The sequence below is a fragment of the Schistocerca gregaria genome, chromosome 5 (assembly GCF_023897955.1).
Source record: "Schistocerca gregaria isolate iqSchGreg1 chromosome 5, iqSchGreg1.2, whole genome shotgun sequence".
Taxonomy (NCBI): Eukaryota; Metazoa; Arthropoda; class Insecta; order Orthoptera; family Acrididae; genus Schistocerca; species Schistocerca gregaria.
The window spans coordinates 309281573-309298404 of NC_064924.1; the positions used below are offsets into that span (position 1 = coordinate 309281573).

Below are 16832 nucleotides of genomic sequence, written 5' to 3' on the forward strand. Positions count from 1 at the left end.
TCAGTGCTTGGCAGGTCTTCTTTTAATCTACCCATCATTTCTTACATATTCTTAAGAAATGGTTCAAATGGCTCTAAGCACCATGGCACTTAACATCTGAGGTCATCAGTCCCCTAGACTTAGAACTACTTAAACCTAACCAACCTAAGTACATCACACACATGCATGCCTGAGGCAGGATTCGAACCTGCGACCGTAGAAGGCGTACGGTTCCAGACTGAAGCGCCTATAGCCGCTCTACCACAGCGGCCGGCTTAGATATTCTTAAGGATTTTCTGCTATCCGTTTCCATATCCACAGAAATCTTTAATTTTTCATTGTAACCATGTGTTCCCCATATTCTAGGATCTAATTCTGAACCAGTTAGACAAATTTAGGCTGCTGGTACAGATTGCACTGCATTGGGAAGATCTTCATTACCCTGATTCACTTTCTCAAAGCGCTCCCGAGAAATTTACTTTCAAAAATGAGGGGCTGTTTCAGTCCTCGCTTTCTTGTGCCTCAAGCCTTGCAAGTGTACATTAACAACCAGAGGATGAAATGCAGATATTCTTTATGTTTAGTAATGATGGTATTGTCTATAAATGTAGTCTTTGAATGTCACAAAATGACAATGTGTAGCTGATAGCGCACTGAACTCATATTAATAGGAGAGAGGTTCAAATAACCGACCGGCCACCTACATTTATGATTTCCTTGGTTTTCGTAAATCGCTTAAAGCAAATCCCAAAATAGATCCTCCGAAAAGACGGCCAAATTCCCTCCCCGTCGTTTTCTTGATCCGAGTTTGTGATCCTTTTTCTAAAGACCTCGTCGTTGACGGGACGTTAATCCATAATCTTTCATTTCTTTCTTCATTGTGTGAAGTTGTATAACTTCAGGAAACAGCAAATCTTCATCTTAAGTCGACCTCTACAACAGAGGAGTTCTTTGTGTCATTGTTTCGGTTCTTCATTCTTAATCTCATATTTTTCTGAGAATAGTGTTGCAAGGAATGCTGTTTTTTCGCGTCTGTTATTTTACGCAACAATTTAAATTTAGATTATGCGAAATATATGAGCGTACGTTAGTCTCTATATTTCACATGTGCCCCGAACGAATCACAATACACGGAGCGTCTTGTCGTTATTAGGAAATTTCATGATAAAGGTGCAACGTGTCTCCTCCTTCCACTTCGCTCTCCATAATAATGCGAAGTCTAGCTTTCTCGTGATGTAACAACTAATATCTACTGAATGACTTTTCGATGTAGAAAATAGCCAAGGTTGTGGAATTCAGTTCATTTTGTGTAGCTGATGACCGGTTTCGCGTATCAGGAATACATTCTACAATAATCCAGACAGAAAGAATGGTGTATTCTGTGATAGAACGTCAACAATGTTAATATTGTTCAGACAAATTTCGGGCTTACAGCCGGTCGTCGTTCAACTGATCCCACGATATTTCGACTGGGCAACTGCCAGTCATCCTCAGGTGAGCGTCGTTTAATTCATCCCGCGATATTTCGACTGGGTATCTGCCAGCAGTCTGCAGGTGTTGGCTCACCTGAAAATAGCTGGCAGATCCCAGCGAAATGTCATGGGGTGAATTAAACGACGACTGGCTCAAGCCCTATATTTGTTTGAACATTCAGTTCATTGAGAAAATTTTAAAATGCACATGTTAATAGTGTTTAAGTCAAGCTTTTAGTGACCATTGGCCTGACAAACACATAAAATGTTTAAGACAAGTTGCTATCCTGTTATTAACCCAGTATGATGGAAATACTACTAAACGATTGTTAGCAAAAAGAGATAGCTCTGTAATTAACTCACTTAGGATGGTTGGTTTTCGGGAAGGAGACCAGACAGCGAGGTCATCGGTCTCACCGGCTTAGGGAAGGACGGGGAAGGAAGTCGGCCGTGCCCTTTGAAAGGAACCATCCTGGCATTTGCCTGGAGCGATTTAGGGAAATCACGGAAAACCTAAATCAGGATGGCCAGACGAAGGATTGAACCGTCGTCCTCCCGAATGCGAGTCCAGTGTTTAACCACTGCGCCACCTCGCTCGGTCTCACTTAGGAGATTCTGTATCTATTGATGACGCCGTTCCCCGCAGACGTTGGAAACTTTGGTGCAGGTGTTCTACTCAAGCTCAGCTTTGTATCTAAATGCTTCAGCAGGCAGATATGAAGAATAGCAGGCGCAGAATGTATCTGGTTACTTGCGTTGTACTTATTTTAGAATTTTCTGTGTACATTGTTTTCCACCTTCCAAACCTCACAACTGAACAGCACATCACGATGGAAACCATGAGTAGTTGTACAAATTTTTGATGCAGTTTGGTTACGGAATTCTGGTTTTTATAAAGTCTCCGGAACTGCTCTTTGTTTTATTTCAAATACGCATTTGTGGTACCACTGTCTCTCTAAATGAAACTCACATTCAAAACCTTACAATGCGGCGCTGATACATTGTGTCACGCTATTGCACCGGTATGAATACCACTGAGAGTATAGGTTCTCGATTCATTCTGCCGTTCTGGATTTCAAACGCCACTGTTTTGATTCTCACCGACCTTTGTTGATATGGTCGTCATCTGGAAAGTGTATTGCAATGAGCCGTAAGCATAAAATAAAAAGACATACATTTTAAGGTATCAGTATCTGTGCTAGCTGCTGTATCCGAAAGTACCATATGCAGACTTTTCTTGATAACTTATCTTTAGTTCTCATCCGCAGGCATCGGAATGTTTGGTGCCAGCAGTGCTTGATCTTCCGTCGGTCCTTGAGATCAGACAATACGGTAGTAAATTATTATTTGTATAGGTTCTGCCTTGAGTAGACTATGTTGCAGTTGTTGTGAGTTGCTTAGTGCTGTAAGTGAGAGAGTACCTACACTTGTTTCTCTGGGTGCTTCTTTTTCATGAATGTTTGTGTGTGTGCTTCTGTGTGTTTATATTTGTGTTCTGTGTTTGTGTAAATGTTGCTGGTGAAGTATTTCGTTTTGTATGCCAGGTGCGTCTTTCACTTCTGTTTTAATTTTGTGATTCATTTCATTTTAAAATGGTGGTGGCATATACATTCTCCACAGCTGTTGTCTGGTTACCTGGAGTTTATTTCTGTAGTTGTCTCCACTGAGTCAGTCCGTGCAGCATGTATTGAAACCCAGCTTGTGCGGTTGTTATAGGGTAGTTTGAGTTTTTGTGTGGCTGAGCTGGTGGTGACGATTTCCTGAGTATATTGGTTGTTCAGTCTGTGTATTGTGAGGGCAAGATATTTAACTTCTTGTAATTTTGTCAGTTTCTATGGTGAATTTTATTTTTGGGTAGACTGTGTTTATGTCATTGGCGACTTACAGGATGTAACAGTCTGTTTCATCTAGAAAACATTTTTTGATGCCAACCACACAACAGTGTCAATATATTATTCTGTATTATTTGGGTTTATTAAGGTTTGAAATAGTTTGTTGTCAATGTGACTCAGGAAAATGTTGGCTAAGAAACCACTCACTGGTGACCCCATAGCAATCCATTGTTATTGTCAGTGGAGCTGGTTGTCAAATGAGAAATAGTTTTGCCATGTGATTAAGTTTAGAGTACTCGTAATTTCTTTTCTAAGCCATCTGGTAATGTCATTCTGTTGTTCTAATTACTGTCAGATGATGATGGTTTCTCTGGTGGGAGTATTGGTGCACGTAGACGTGATGTCAAATTATGTACATGTGGCTGTTGTGGGTGTGTTGATGTGTTTGATATAATGAATGACCTCTTTGGTGTTGTGTTCGCTTCTGTTGTTTGTACTACATCAACCTATTCAAGAACACAAGAGTGAGAGTCAGCCACAAGACAGAACTGTGGTGCACAGTACCAATATATACCATCAATGAGCTCATCAACAGTATGTTCAGAAAAAGTGTTTAATATTCTGACGGGAGATACTTCCTGTCAAAAGTAGAAAATAAGTGCAATAAACATTTGTAGAGAAACAATTAATTACTTGTTGAGTTTTGGATCATTCTGTCCTAGGAGAGATAAGTTTTCTGACGGTGAAGGAGTTGCTCAATGTCGATGCCACACATTCCTACACATACCTCAGCCCTCCTTCTCCAAAAATAACCGATTTGCCCTAACACACCTGGCTACTATCGGATTTCGGCACATACCTATATATAGGATATAGCCCTCTGCACCGTGTGCAGGTTGGTGATTGGTGTGGAAAGCAACCGTGAGTTTAAATGTCTCCCTAGCCAAACTACTGAGGAAGCAAGATCAGTTGTATAGGAAAGACATGCTGCTGGCCGTTTTCGTTCAATGTTGTCGCGCTGGCATCTTATATGATTATTTTATTTTTAATAATAATTAGTTGTGGAGTGCACTATTGCAAAAGGTTGCGCCTGTATCTGCTCAAACATGATAAATAAAATAATGTATTAATGTATTCTTAACTGATGATAAAATGGAAGTCCAATGAAATAAGTAAGATGTCAAAAAATACGTAATATTTGAGATTTATGTTTTTTAGCGGAACATCTCGACGTGCAATATGTTTAGTTCTGCGAACAGAACCCCATTGTTTTGGTTATTCTGCGCTTCCATGGTTAGATAGACGACTAGTAACTGGACATTCCAGTTTGAACAAATCTATTGCGGTACTGCAGGTGTTGCTGGAGAGCAGAATGGACACATTTTTATTAGTAGTATTTTGCCAGTATTGGATTTGAGGGAATCCTATAGAATATCTCTGGGTTGTTTTGGAACGCCGACTTCGTGCCAGGCCTCGCCGACCTACATCGATACCTCTCCTCAGTGCAGCACTCCGTGAAGAATGGGCTGCCATTCCCCAAGAAACCTTCCAGCACCTGATTGAACGTATGCCTGCGAGAGTGGAAGCTGTCATCAAGGCTACGGTTGTGCGAACACCGTACTGAATTCCAGCATTACCGACGGAGGACGCCACGAACTTGTAGGTCATTTTCAGCCAGGTGTCCGGATACTTTTGATCAAATAGCGTAATTGCTATCCACACGTTAATACTAAAGCGAATCTGATGCCTTGCCTGCAATATCGCTCGAGGATTTGCATCCGGCGGCTGCTGTGGCCGAGCGGCTCTAGGAGCTTCAGTCCGGAACTGCGCTGCTGCTACGGTCGCAGGTTCTAATCCTGCCTCGGTCATGGGTGTTTGTAATGTCCTTGGGTTAGTTAGGTTTAGTTAGTTCTAAGTCTAGGGGACTGATGACTTCAGGTGTTAAGACCCATACTGCTTAGAGCCATTTGAATCATTTTTTGATTTGCATCCTCCCTCAAGTTATTGTGGTTATTAGTAAATGCTGCTTTGTCTGTACTCTGAGAATAAAATGCAAGCTGTGAACTGCGGATCTTAGAACAGATTCGCAGGACTGTATTCTTAATTGGTGGTCTCGTCGTCTGAGCACAACAGACATCTCAGAGACAAATATATCCAGTAAGAAATGAGCAACGATTGTCAACAGGATGCCAGAAAATTATTTTTTATATTCACATCATTATAGGATGTCTTGACCAGCACTATCTCCTGCAAGAATAAGAACATTTTTTAAACATTCTGTATCGAAGCTGCATTTACAACCATATTCTGAAAACTAGTGTGGAGAGCTTGGCAAACGGTGTTTCGCACTGTACCAGTTATTACTGTTTCTTTCCGCTCCATACACGTTTAGAGCGCGTAAGAATGACTGTTTAAATGCCTCTGTGCACTTTCTAATTAGTCTAGTCTTAGAATCCGCACGGTAGCGATATGTAAAAGGTTATAGTGTATTCTTAGTCTCATTCAAAGCCGGTTCTGGACATTTTGTATGTAGGCTTTCGTGGGATAGTTTGTATCTATCTTCAATATGTGACACTGTCCCGCAGGCAAACGAACCCTTGAGAATTCATGCTACCCATCTCTAAAACACTCTCTAGCCTCTCTCACTCTTGTTTGGTACTGGTACAACATTTTTTAAATATGTTCTAGGAAGTGTTGCACGTGTGATTTGTGAGCAACCTCCTTTATAGGCTAATCGAATTTCCCCATTATCCTACCGATGAATCGAAATCTGTCACCTGTTTTACCTACGTTTCACCCCATGCCATCGATCCATTCCACATCCTTACAAACTGTGGCGCCCAGGTCTTTGTGTGAGTTGACGATTCCATTTGCGAGTGAGTGATTTGCAGTAACAGACTGTCTGGTTTATTTCGTTTTGTTAAGTGTACAGTTTTACATCACTCTACATTTAAAGCAAGTTGCCAGTCTGTGTATCACTTTGTAATTGTACCAAGACAGAATATTTGTGCAGCTTTTTTCAGACAGTATTTCATTACATATAACCGGATTATAGTCTGAGGTTACTATTAAAATTGTCTGCAAGTTCATTAATATGCGAAATGAGAAACACGGGTCCGAACATAATTCTGTGGCACACACCTGAAGTTATTTCTGCATCTGTCGATGACTCTATATTCAAGGTAAATGCTGCCTTCTCTGTACCAACAAACCCTGGATCCACCCATAAATTTCATTTGATACCCAGTACCATCGAACTCCTTATAATAAGCATAAGTGTAGTGATTACGTGAAATGCAGGCACTAATCGCTACAAATGAAGATCTTAAACTGCCTCAGGATACTCAATCAGTACGGAAGTTCCCTGACAAAGGATATCCTTCTCCTTCACATTCTTCACAATATTCGTTTTCGCAACCAGGGACATACCAGTGTCAGATTAGGTCTGATATTTGGTATCTATGCAAATATCTGAAACTGTACCGACACCTTAGTAATAGCGAGGCATTAATTTAAAATACAAAGTGAAATATGGAAATGTTTCAGTAGTTGTATTTAACTACTTGACTATAATATGAAATACAGCCGTACGTAATGAAGCACAGATGTACCAGTCACAAAAATAGGCCTTTGCAAAGATTATATGCTACCCATAAGTGCAATTATTAGCCTGTAATGAAACGTTAGAAGCATTTTTTTAGCAACATTAGAAGCATTTCTTTCAGACAAAAACGCTGATTTACTATAAGCTTTTTTGAAAGAAAAATCTACTCGTTGTGAATATACGAGGATAAGTCAATTATTATCCACAGCATAATTATAAAATTTTATTGTAATCAAATAGGAAACATACAAGAAAATCTTCTGTCTACATAGTCTCCTTGCGTTTCAATGCACTTGGTCCATCGTTGTACAAGCTTCCTGATGCCCCCATAAAAGAAGGTTCTCGGTTGAGCTGCGAGCCAGAATTGCAGCGCTTCTTTCACTGCTTCTTCCGAGGCAAATCGACGGCCCTTAATGCCTATTTGAGAGGATCAAACAAGTGACAGTCAGCAGGTAAATTTTTTTTGTTTATGTATAGACGCCGTCATAACCGGTTTCGACAATAAAATGACCATCTTCAGATTCTAAAGGCGGCATACACTGAACACAGGTTCATGCGTCGTCAGTTTGTCTATAAACTAACAAAAAAATTTTTTACGAAATAATCAATCACTCACTTCATTGACAAAATGTCGTTTTTTTCCATAGTCGGAAGGGGCAAGATCGGGACTACATGGAGGATGATCCAGTACTTCAAATTTGAGTTTCTGGAGCGCTTCAGCAGTGTGGGCAGCAGTACGCGGACGGGATTTGCCGTGCAACAAGGCAGCACCTTTTTACAGCAATCCCAGGCGTTTGTTTCGAACTGCAGGCTTTAGCCTGGCAGTAAGAATCTCATTGTAACGTACACTGTTTATTGTTGTGCCCCTTTGCCCATAATGTTCCGGTACTGGACCTCGTACATCCCAAAAAACCGTAAGCATCGGTTTTCCTGCGGACGGTTGGACCTTTACCTTTTTTCTTGCACGGCGAATTTTGATGTTTCCATTCCATTCTCTGCTGTTTACTCCCGCCTCGTTATGTTGGATCCATGTTTCGTTACCAGTAATAATCCTGTCTAAGAAGTTGTTCCCTTCGATAGCATAGCGATCCAAACGTTTTTGCAGGTGTCTAAGCGCGTTTATTTATACAACTGTTCAAAAATGGTTCTAAGCACTATGGGAGTTAAGAACTGAGGTCATCAGTCCCCTAGACTTAAAACTACGTAAACCTAACTAACCTAAGGAAATCACACACATCCATGTCGAGGCAGGCTCAAATGGCTCTGAGCACTATGGTACTTAACATCTGAGGTCATCAGTACTCTATAACTTAGAACTACTTAAACCTAACTAACCTAAGGACATCACACACATCCATGCCCGACGTAGGATTAGAACCCGCGGCAGTAGCAGCAGCGCGGTTCCGAACTGAAGCGCCTAGAACCTCTCGGACACAGCAGCCGGCTATGCAGCTGTGTGAGTTGTTTTGGGACCCACCTTGCACAGACATTATGAAACCGAAGTCTGTTGTGGATGATTTCGTAGACAGAACCGTGACTAATTTGCAGATGATGTGCCACTTTGTCAATAGTTAATCATCTGTCTAAGAGAATCATTTCACGTGAACGCTCAATGGTTTCTCCATTTGTGGCGGTAAACGGTCGTCAGGCTCCTTCATCGTGCGTAACACTTGTGGGACCATTTCTGAATTTTTCAGTCCATTCGTAGACACTCCATTGTGGTAAAACATTATTCCCGTACTGTGCCGAAAGTCTTCGACGAATTTCGGCCCCTGATACGCCTTCCGACCACAAAAAACGGATCACTCAACGTTGCTCTGCTTTGGTGCAAATAGACAGCCGAGCAGCCATAATTAACGGGACGGCAGCGACAACGATTATAACCTAGCAACTTGAAAATTGCAAATATATAACAACAAATAAACAAATCATGCGTCATCAGCGTTAAATGACAGTACTACCAAAATAAACAAAGATGTAACTAAATTACGGATAGTAATTGACTTACCAGCGTACAACAAAATACGAGAATTAAGAGAAAACTACATGAACAAACTATACTCGAACCTCTTTTTCAAGGTAGTGGTTACGTGCTTCCTTATAATATCTTGCTGAAAATTTATGTATACACTGAGCATGGTATGTAAATTTTACGGTCTACGTATGTACATTTGAACTTGAAGTAAAGCTAGTATTGAGGAGGTATTATTTTCCTCAACAGCATTCGATACTTTCGATATCAATACTCTGGTATATTTGACATTACAGTACACTTATCCAATACAATTATCCAGGACTTGGCGTCGTCACACCTACTGTAGTATTTAATGATATCAGCAATATCGGACGCTCCTGCATACAACATAGCTTCTACTCTCCACATCATTCAGGAACTGAAATTTCAGATTCTACATCATCCCCCACGTGGCACTTATTCCTTTCCTCCGGGTCATGCACTATTTACACCCATCCAAGAGCATCTGTGGAGGTGGAGTGGAGCAGGGTATTTGGTGAAATGCCGATCTAAATACTGGTGCATTTTTCTTAGTTCAACAAACAATCAAAATATTTTGTTACGTGCTACAGAACAGTTGGTGCAACGCCGTAAGAAATACAACGAAAACAAGAGTGATAATGATGAAAACTGACAATTTATATTTAGAACTGAAGTAAATACACCGCCAGACGGAGTGGCCGAGCGGTTCTAGGCGCTACAGTCTGGAAACGCGCGACCGCTACGGTCGCAGGTTCGAATCCTGCCTCGGGCATCGATGTGTGTGATGTCCTTAGGTTGGTTAGGTTTAAGTAGTTCTAAATTCTAAGGGACTGATGACCTCAGAAGTTAAGTCCCACAGTGCTCAGAGCCATTTGAACCAAGTATATACACTGACTGATAAAAAGTGAAACACCTGAAAAGGAGGAAGAAACGAAATCAAACTTCACCGCGTGAGAGGGTATGTCATGTTAATTAGGCGATTACAATGTCGAATCATATTTACAAAATTTGACAGTTTGAGCCCACTTTGAAGTATGACGTTGCACCCTCTCTGGCCCTGGGTGCACCCATTGATTCCGTTGCCAAGCGTGTCACAAAGAAGTTGAATCCTCTCGTGAGGCAAGATGGCCCACATCTCTTGGAACTGGTCTTTGATGTACAAGCTCGTCCCAGATATGTTCTATCGGGGACAGATGTGGGGATTTTTCTGGCCACGGGAGTACCTCAACATCACGCAAACAGTTCATAGAGACAAGTGCAATGTGTGGAAAAGCATAATCCTGTTGAACAGTGGTGCCAGACACAGTTGTATGAGAGGTGACACAGGAGGACGCAGGATGTCTGCGACGTACCGTTTTGCCGCCAGAGTTCCCTCAATCACTACCACCCGTGACCGGAAGTCATACCCGCAAAACAGTTATTCCTCACCAAGACATTGGAAGAACGGGACCTTTTCAGGTTTCCGCCATACACATCGAAGATGGACGTCTGGGCTAATGCAGAACAACCATTCATGGCTGAACACAATACGACGCCATTCATTTGCCTCGTTAGGTTCCCAACCATAATCTACTCTGTTACAGTAGATAAACTGTAGCGATTACCAAGGCTTCATCTTGTTTAAATTCTTACCAGAGTCAAGCGAAAGAGATGCTGAGCAATGTTTTTAGAACTAGACAGTGGGTCTGCCAACTTAAATTCCTTTAGTGCTACGAGATCGAGATAAACGTTATTGCCTGGTACCTTTCAAAACCAAATGTTACCTATACAATGATTTTTCTTAGAAGTATTCTGTAAGCCTTGATGTTGAGCCATGTAAAAGTAAATTAATGAAGCTTACGCGGAGTTGGTGTTTCTTTGTATCTTTCATAATACCGCAGCAGTTAGGGCATAATTACACATTTATCAAAACGGTCAACGAGATTTTTATAACGTGCGCTTTTCTTCAAGATATCTGAATAAAATATCGTTCGCCATGGCGTCTCTCCTACCAAACTTTTCACACAACCGACTTACACATTCATCACGGTCATTTATATCTCCACCTCATCGTCAATAAATTTACTGATGTTAAGAACAAACAAAGAAATTTTCATTGATGGCTTTTCAAGCTTGCTTGTGGAAGTAACATCGAAAGCAAATTTAAATGGAACAATGCCTTACCATCAGTCATGTGACCAAGTCACTTCTAGCTACAGCCGGGTCTACTATTCGTTTTCTCGAGTAACAGCTTCAGCCAAGTACAACTGTCGGAAAAGAAGCATATACCTTGCAAAACGTGAGGTAAAAGACTTTATTTTTGTAACTCGTTCACATGATTGGAAAACCAAGTTTTGGCAACCAAATTAATGTGGCTAAACATGCTGTAGTAAAAAAAACTTGAATATTTCTGATATTTTTCAGTTTAAAAAAAATAATTTATGGTGCTCTTAGCGCATTAAAGGAGCACGAAATTCTGTAAGAATCTAACTACTACAAATTTTTGCTGCACCCAATACGAAAGGCGTTATAACACTTTATGAAACAATGTGCAAAAAGGCAAAACACCAAGTTTTTGAGCTCTTTCATTTCAGTTACTATTTATATAGTAGAAATTATATGTTACTTTATACAGTGGAACTGAACATCTCAGTCTGCGATATGGCCAGTACATGTAACATCGCTGGCATTACATTCAGTACCTACTATACCAGTCAGGTCAGACTGCGTGAAGCTTTTTCTCGTGAATGAGAGACTACTTCGTACAAGTGCCGCCATGTGCCGTTAATGATCAGATATAAGAAACAGTGTATAGGAACTGTTATTTATTGAGCAACATTGCAATTCCAGAATGAGATATTGACTCTCCAGGTGAGCACGTGTCTGCAAAGGCAACGGTCCCGAGTGCGAGTCTCGATTCGCACACAGTATTAATCTGCCAGGAAATTTCAACATTGCATTACATTTATTCCTTGGTGCGCGTAGAGCGATTTTATTTGCTGATTATTTTCACAGTACAATCACAGCTATTAGCATACAACAGTAAGGTTCGAACATTATGGCAGTGGTTTCTATCTGTTCAGTTTCAAAGAGAATTTCCTCTTCTGTGCAAAAGGAAACCCTAATAAATTTTAAACCAGGCAGTTAAAATTGCCGCATACCAAACGAAATGTTGTTTACGAAGCAATGTAATAGCAAGTGCTATCTCACAGCTTAGGCTAGATAAAGCTGTTTCAGCGTGATTCAGGTGCTGGAGAGAAAAGAAAGTAGCGATCTGCAACAAAAATAGATGAAGGGTGGAGTTTATATTTGGCTACCTGGAAACCAATACGAAAGCACGTCAGTTTCCTATAGGTGGTCCATTAAAGCAATATCAAGATCTCAGCTTGATGTTCTAACTTTCCACGCTTGTCTTTTCCAGAAACAAGGTGACAATGAGTTGATAGCTGACTCAGCTTCAGAGGTAGCAATTCTCTGATTCAAAAACACCGGGCACCAAGTATATGGAAATTTGTACAGTAAAAGAAATGCAGATCCTCGACAGGAAAGAATTTGACAAACTACTGCAAATATCACATTAGACAATATATGATCAGTAGGTGTATGGTGCAAAACAGCCCCCCCCCCCCCCCTCTGATGAATTTTCATTGATATGGAATCTGTTATACTAGAATCTGTAAAATTGTCCTTCGAGACAATAATTTTGAAACACAAACATTCTCCCAGAAAATGGGAAAAAACATGCGTTTCTCTTCTTCATGCGCTCACAAGTGCTGTGGGACGACGTTCATTTACATATCCCTCCTGATCGCTATTGGTGGACATTTGTACAGGATGTTTTGCTTAAAAGATCTCAGTCAGATTTTGTCTGCCCTTGGTTTTACAGCGTATTATACTGAAGCTTCCCTATAGGAAATATTTTCATTTCTTCGGATTAACAATAAAGATAATGCATTTTTAATTTAAACACCCTTGGCGGAACTGGTATTTTCCATACAGTGGGAGGTGTAATGTGCGTTATTCGTCGTGATGTATTGCTTCCTGAGAAAAATATTCAAAGGCTGAAACATCGTCGTTCAGCTGAAGTTGTTAGTGAAGGCGAAGCAGCTGACTTACTGGCATTCCACAGAACACTAGTTAGAGGGCTGAAGGCTATAAAAATGAAATATTGAAATATAACTGCTCACAGAGTAACTGAGCACCGCAAATTGAAACGTTCAATTCCACTATTTAACATAATATATAAACAAAACCTGAAAATAGTGCTCAAAAACTAGTTTTTTCCATTTTGTACAAAATTTGAAAAATTGGTATTTTTTGACGAACTGTTGCGTTGTTAGTGCTGGGCGCAGAAAAAATGCAGTAATCAAACTTGTAGGAAAAGTTTTTGTTCTTTTAAAAAGGAAATGGACGCCAAATAGCAAGAAGCGCAAGAAACTAAGATTTTCTGAAAAAAAACCTGATAGAAGTCCGATTTTTGTAAAAGCTTTTGACAACAGAAAGCTTAGCGACGTTAATTTTGTTGGAAAAACTTGGTTTTTCCATTCTTTCAAACCATATAAACGAGTTAAAAAAGTAAAATCTTATATCCCACCTTTAAAAAGGTATATCTACTATTTGCCTGAACTATACGGTGCTCAGTTTTGTGAGTGGTCTCCACTGTCTCTCGTTAATACGTCAAGCCGGCGGGAGGTGCCGAATCGAAATGTGTAGCGACGTAGGGAACACTGCTGAATACGTGTTCTTATGACACTAGTGCTATATACAATTCTTGACAACTTACATCTTATACTACATGTTGCTCGAATAATCTGAAAGTCGTTCGCAGTACAAATCATGTAACAAATTAAAACTCCAACGAGAGACTGAGAAGCCTTAGGAAAGTCTCAGGTTTCCCTCACATTACTGTCAGAAATATTTACAACACTGTGCTGAACAACTGACAATAATGCGTTCATTTGAGAGTCTCTTACAAAAAGCTGCCGAAGCCGATAAACATACTGGACTCGCATTTTGGAAGACGACGGTTCAAACCCCGTCCGGCCATAGAGGCTTTGGTTTCCCGTGAAATCCATAAACCGCTTAAGAAAAATGCAGGGATGTTTCCTTTGAAACGGTACGGCCAATATCCTCCTCTAAACTGCGTTTGTGAGCCGTGGGTATTGATCTCGTTGTTGACAGGGCGGTAAAGTCTAATCTTCCTTCCTTTATTTTTAGGAAGAAAGTTTGGGGAAAAACATATAAACATTTGACATTGTGGTCGCTAGAGATGGGGCATTGAGGCCCTCCTCTGTTTGACATTTCTGGCGGAAGTAATCAGATGTGGCCTGTAACAAGAGTTAACATTTCTGGCGGAAGTAATCAGCTGGCCAGTTATTATATTGAATTATTAGGAAAAACTTGGAAATACTAGACAAGGTCCGGCAACAAGTATTTAAACTTACCGGAAGCCTTAACTACTGCGCCCCCACGCTCTAATTGTATAATGATCTGGAGTAACGCACCGAGAAACCTATACGTCTAACACGAAGAAGCCAGGAGACTGTACTTCAATGAAGCACCCGAAATTGTCTATAAAGCCCACAGACAACAAAAAGTTTCTCAGGTAGCGCAGCATGCACTATTTCAAACGTTATTGACCTGACCAAAAATATTGCACAACCTATCAACCAAAACCATAGTTCGTATAATGCGGACAGTATATCGTGGCAGTCGGGCTCGACCATAAATAAACGAGAACTTTACCTGTCCAAGGGGTGGGGAGCGGTGTGGGTAATAAGCCCATCCCCTCTCTTGCAGGTCTGCCATCCTACGTCCCCGTTCTGATCTTCCACGAAGACAGAACTGACAAAACGTCGAAGGGGTCTTTGGTTCTTGTTCTTGTGGTGAGAGTATCATTCGAATTCCTTTATGCATACTGTTTAGTCTCTTCAATCACTTCAAAATTAGAAAAAAAACACTCAATCAGTAATGCAAGGAAAATTGGAGTACACAAGGCATTTTGTAGCAATTATTTGCTGCGGTTGGCAATGGTAGTTTACGCCCGACCTCTAGCGGCATCTAAGGCAACCACAGTTCAAAACATTCCCCACCTAAAACTGTCACCTTATAGTGTCCACAAAATAGTTGATGGCTGGAGACATAACATCGTTGTTACAGGGAGTTTGTGGAAGCCATTTTGCAGATGTTGGCCACTGATGAATTGTGTATACGATTGCAGTTAACCCACTCAGAGTCAGTTAAGGCCTGAAGATGGTGAACTGAAGCACAGAAATTGGTGGCCATAAAATAAAATAACATCGTAAGGACGGCTGTGGCTGTTCCATTTTATTACAGGAACCATACACATTCAGTATTACTGCACATCCGGAAATATAGATTAATAATATTGCCCACCTAGTAGACACTTAAATGATGGTCGCTGCATACTGGACTTTTCCCGCGGTTAATAAAACACATATACATAATGAAAGCTTAAACTGTTTCTTGTGAGCGAAAATGAAGTCACTCTATACATTGCCTTGCACTACTAAATAAAATGAAACGATGTACAGCATTCACCATCTGCAGAACTATTTAATCAGAAAATTATACAGCAAATTTAGAAAGAACATTATCTGCCGAACTGTCTCGACTGTTTTAATGATACTATTCGGAGAATATCACTACAAAAGAGACTTCCTGTAACAATGAGGAAGAACCCGACAGTATCTGATTACAAGGTTAGTGGGTACCTATTTGTACAAGTCACATCGTAGTAGTACTTAGCGGTAAATGTTACAAACTGACAGAAAATGGGTTGCTCACACAAAATCAGCAGTAGGACATAGCCCTACATTCGTATGAAGGGTTTTTTGAAAGTGCAGTATCTGGAAAGGAAATCACATACAAACCACTGCAACGACCAGTTGTAGTATTCCAGTGTTTAGAATCCTTATCAAGGGGAAGGATAAAGAGGAATATTCGATACGAGTAGATAGGAAACATGCGACGAAAGCCATACACAACGTAACAACTATAATGTGATATAAGTCGCGACTTTTTCAAAAGGGTTACGCTTCTGCAGTACAACAACGTTTTTTTTTAGTTTCACATTCATTGGCTTAGCTAACTCACAACCAACTGTCATCTCCCAACCTAACCTTGGGCAAAGCTACAGGTCAGATTTTTCTTTTGTTTTTACTTTCATACCCGTTGGCTCCGCTAACAACGAAACTGTGTTATATGCACCAAACGTCCCATCAGTCACTAGCGTTACGTCGCTGAGGTGGCATCACAATAGGCATCGAACAAATTCGAAGACACTGCTAGGATCGTAAAACGTCGTTATAGCCCATACGAAATTGTAATAGCAATGCTCCGAGAACTTAAATGTGAATCCTTGGAAGAGAAATGACCAGTTCTCATGAAACACTTAGGAATGAATCTGAAGAAGTTTGCGCGAGCATTGTATTCGCACTACTGTCCTTCATCGCTTAGGGGTCTTGACAGTAAGGTGGGAGATACTAAGGCACGTACAGAGTGATGCAGGCATTTTTCTCTCTCTCAATACACGAATGCAAAAGGAAAGAAAGTCGATAGTATTGGTACGATGTACTCTCCGCCGTGCTTTGTAAATTGGCTTGTGCAACACAGGGTAGCTGTAGATGTAGACTCATATTGACTGGGTTCAACACGAAGGTGAAGACATGTCGTGATAAATATGATTATTAGTGGAAATTCTAGTCGTAAAGAACGATTATTTCTCAAAAACTGTACTATCTAAAACATATACACTCCTGGAAATTGAAATAAGAACACCGCGAATTCATTGTCCCAGGAAGGGGAAACTTTATTGACACATTCCTGGGGTCAGATACATCACATGATCAGACTGACAGAACCACAGGCACATAGACACAGGCAACAGAGCATGCACAATGTCGGCACTAGTACAGTGTATATCCACCTTTCGCAGCAATGCAGGCTGC

General features: G+C 40.7%; 1 protein-coding gene across 12 annotated transcripts in view; it reads left to right on the forward strand.

Annotated features, from left to right (window-relative positions):
- Window positions 1–16832, forward strand: part of LOC126272147 (neuronal acetylcholine receptor subunit alpha-7-like) — an 881076-nt gene that overhangs the window by 649914 nt on the left and 214330 nt on the right. The window lies entirely within an intron of this gene.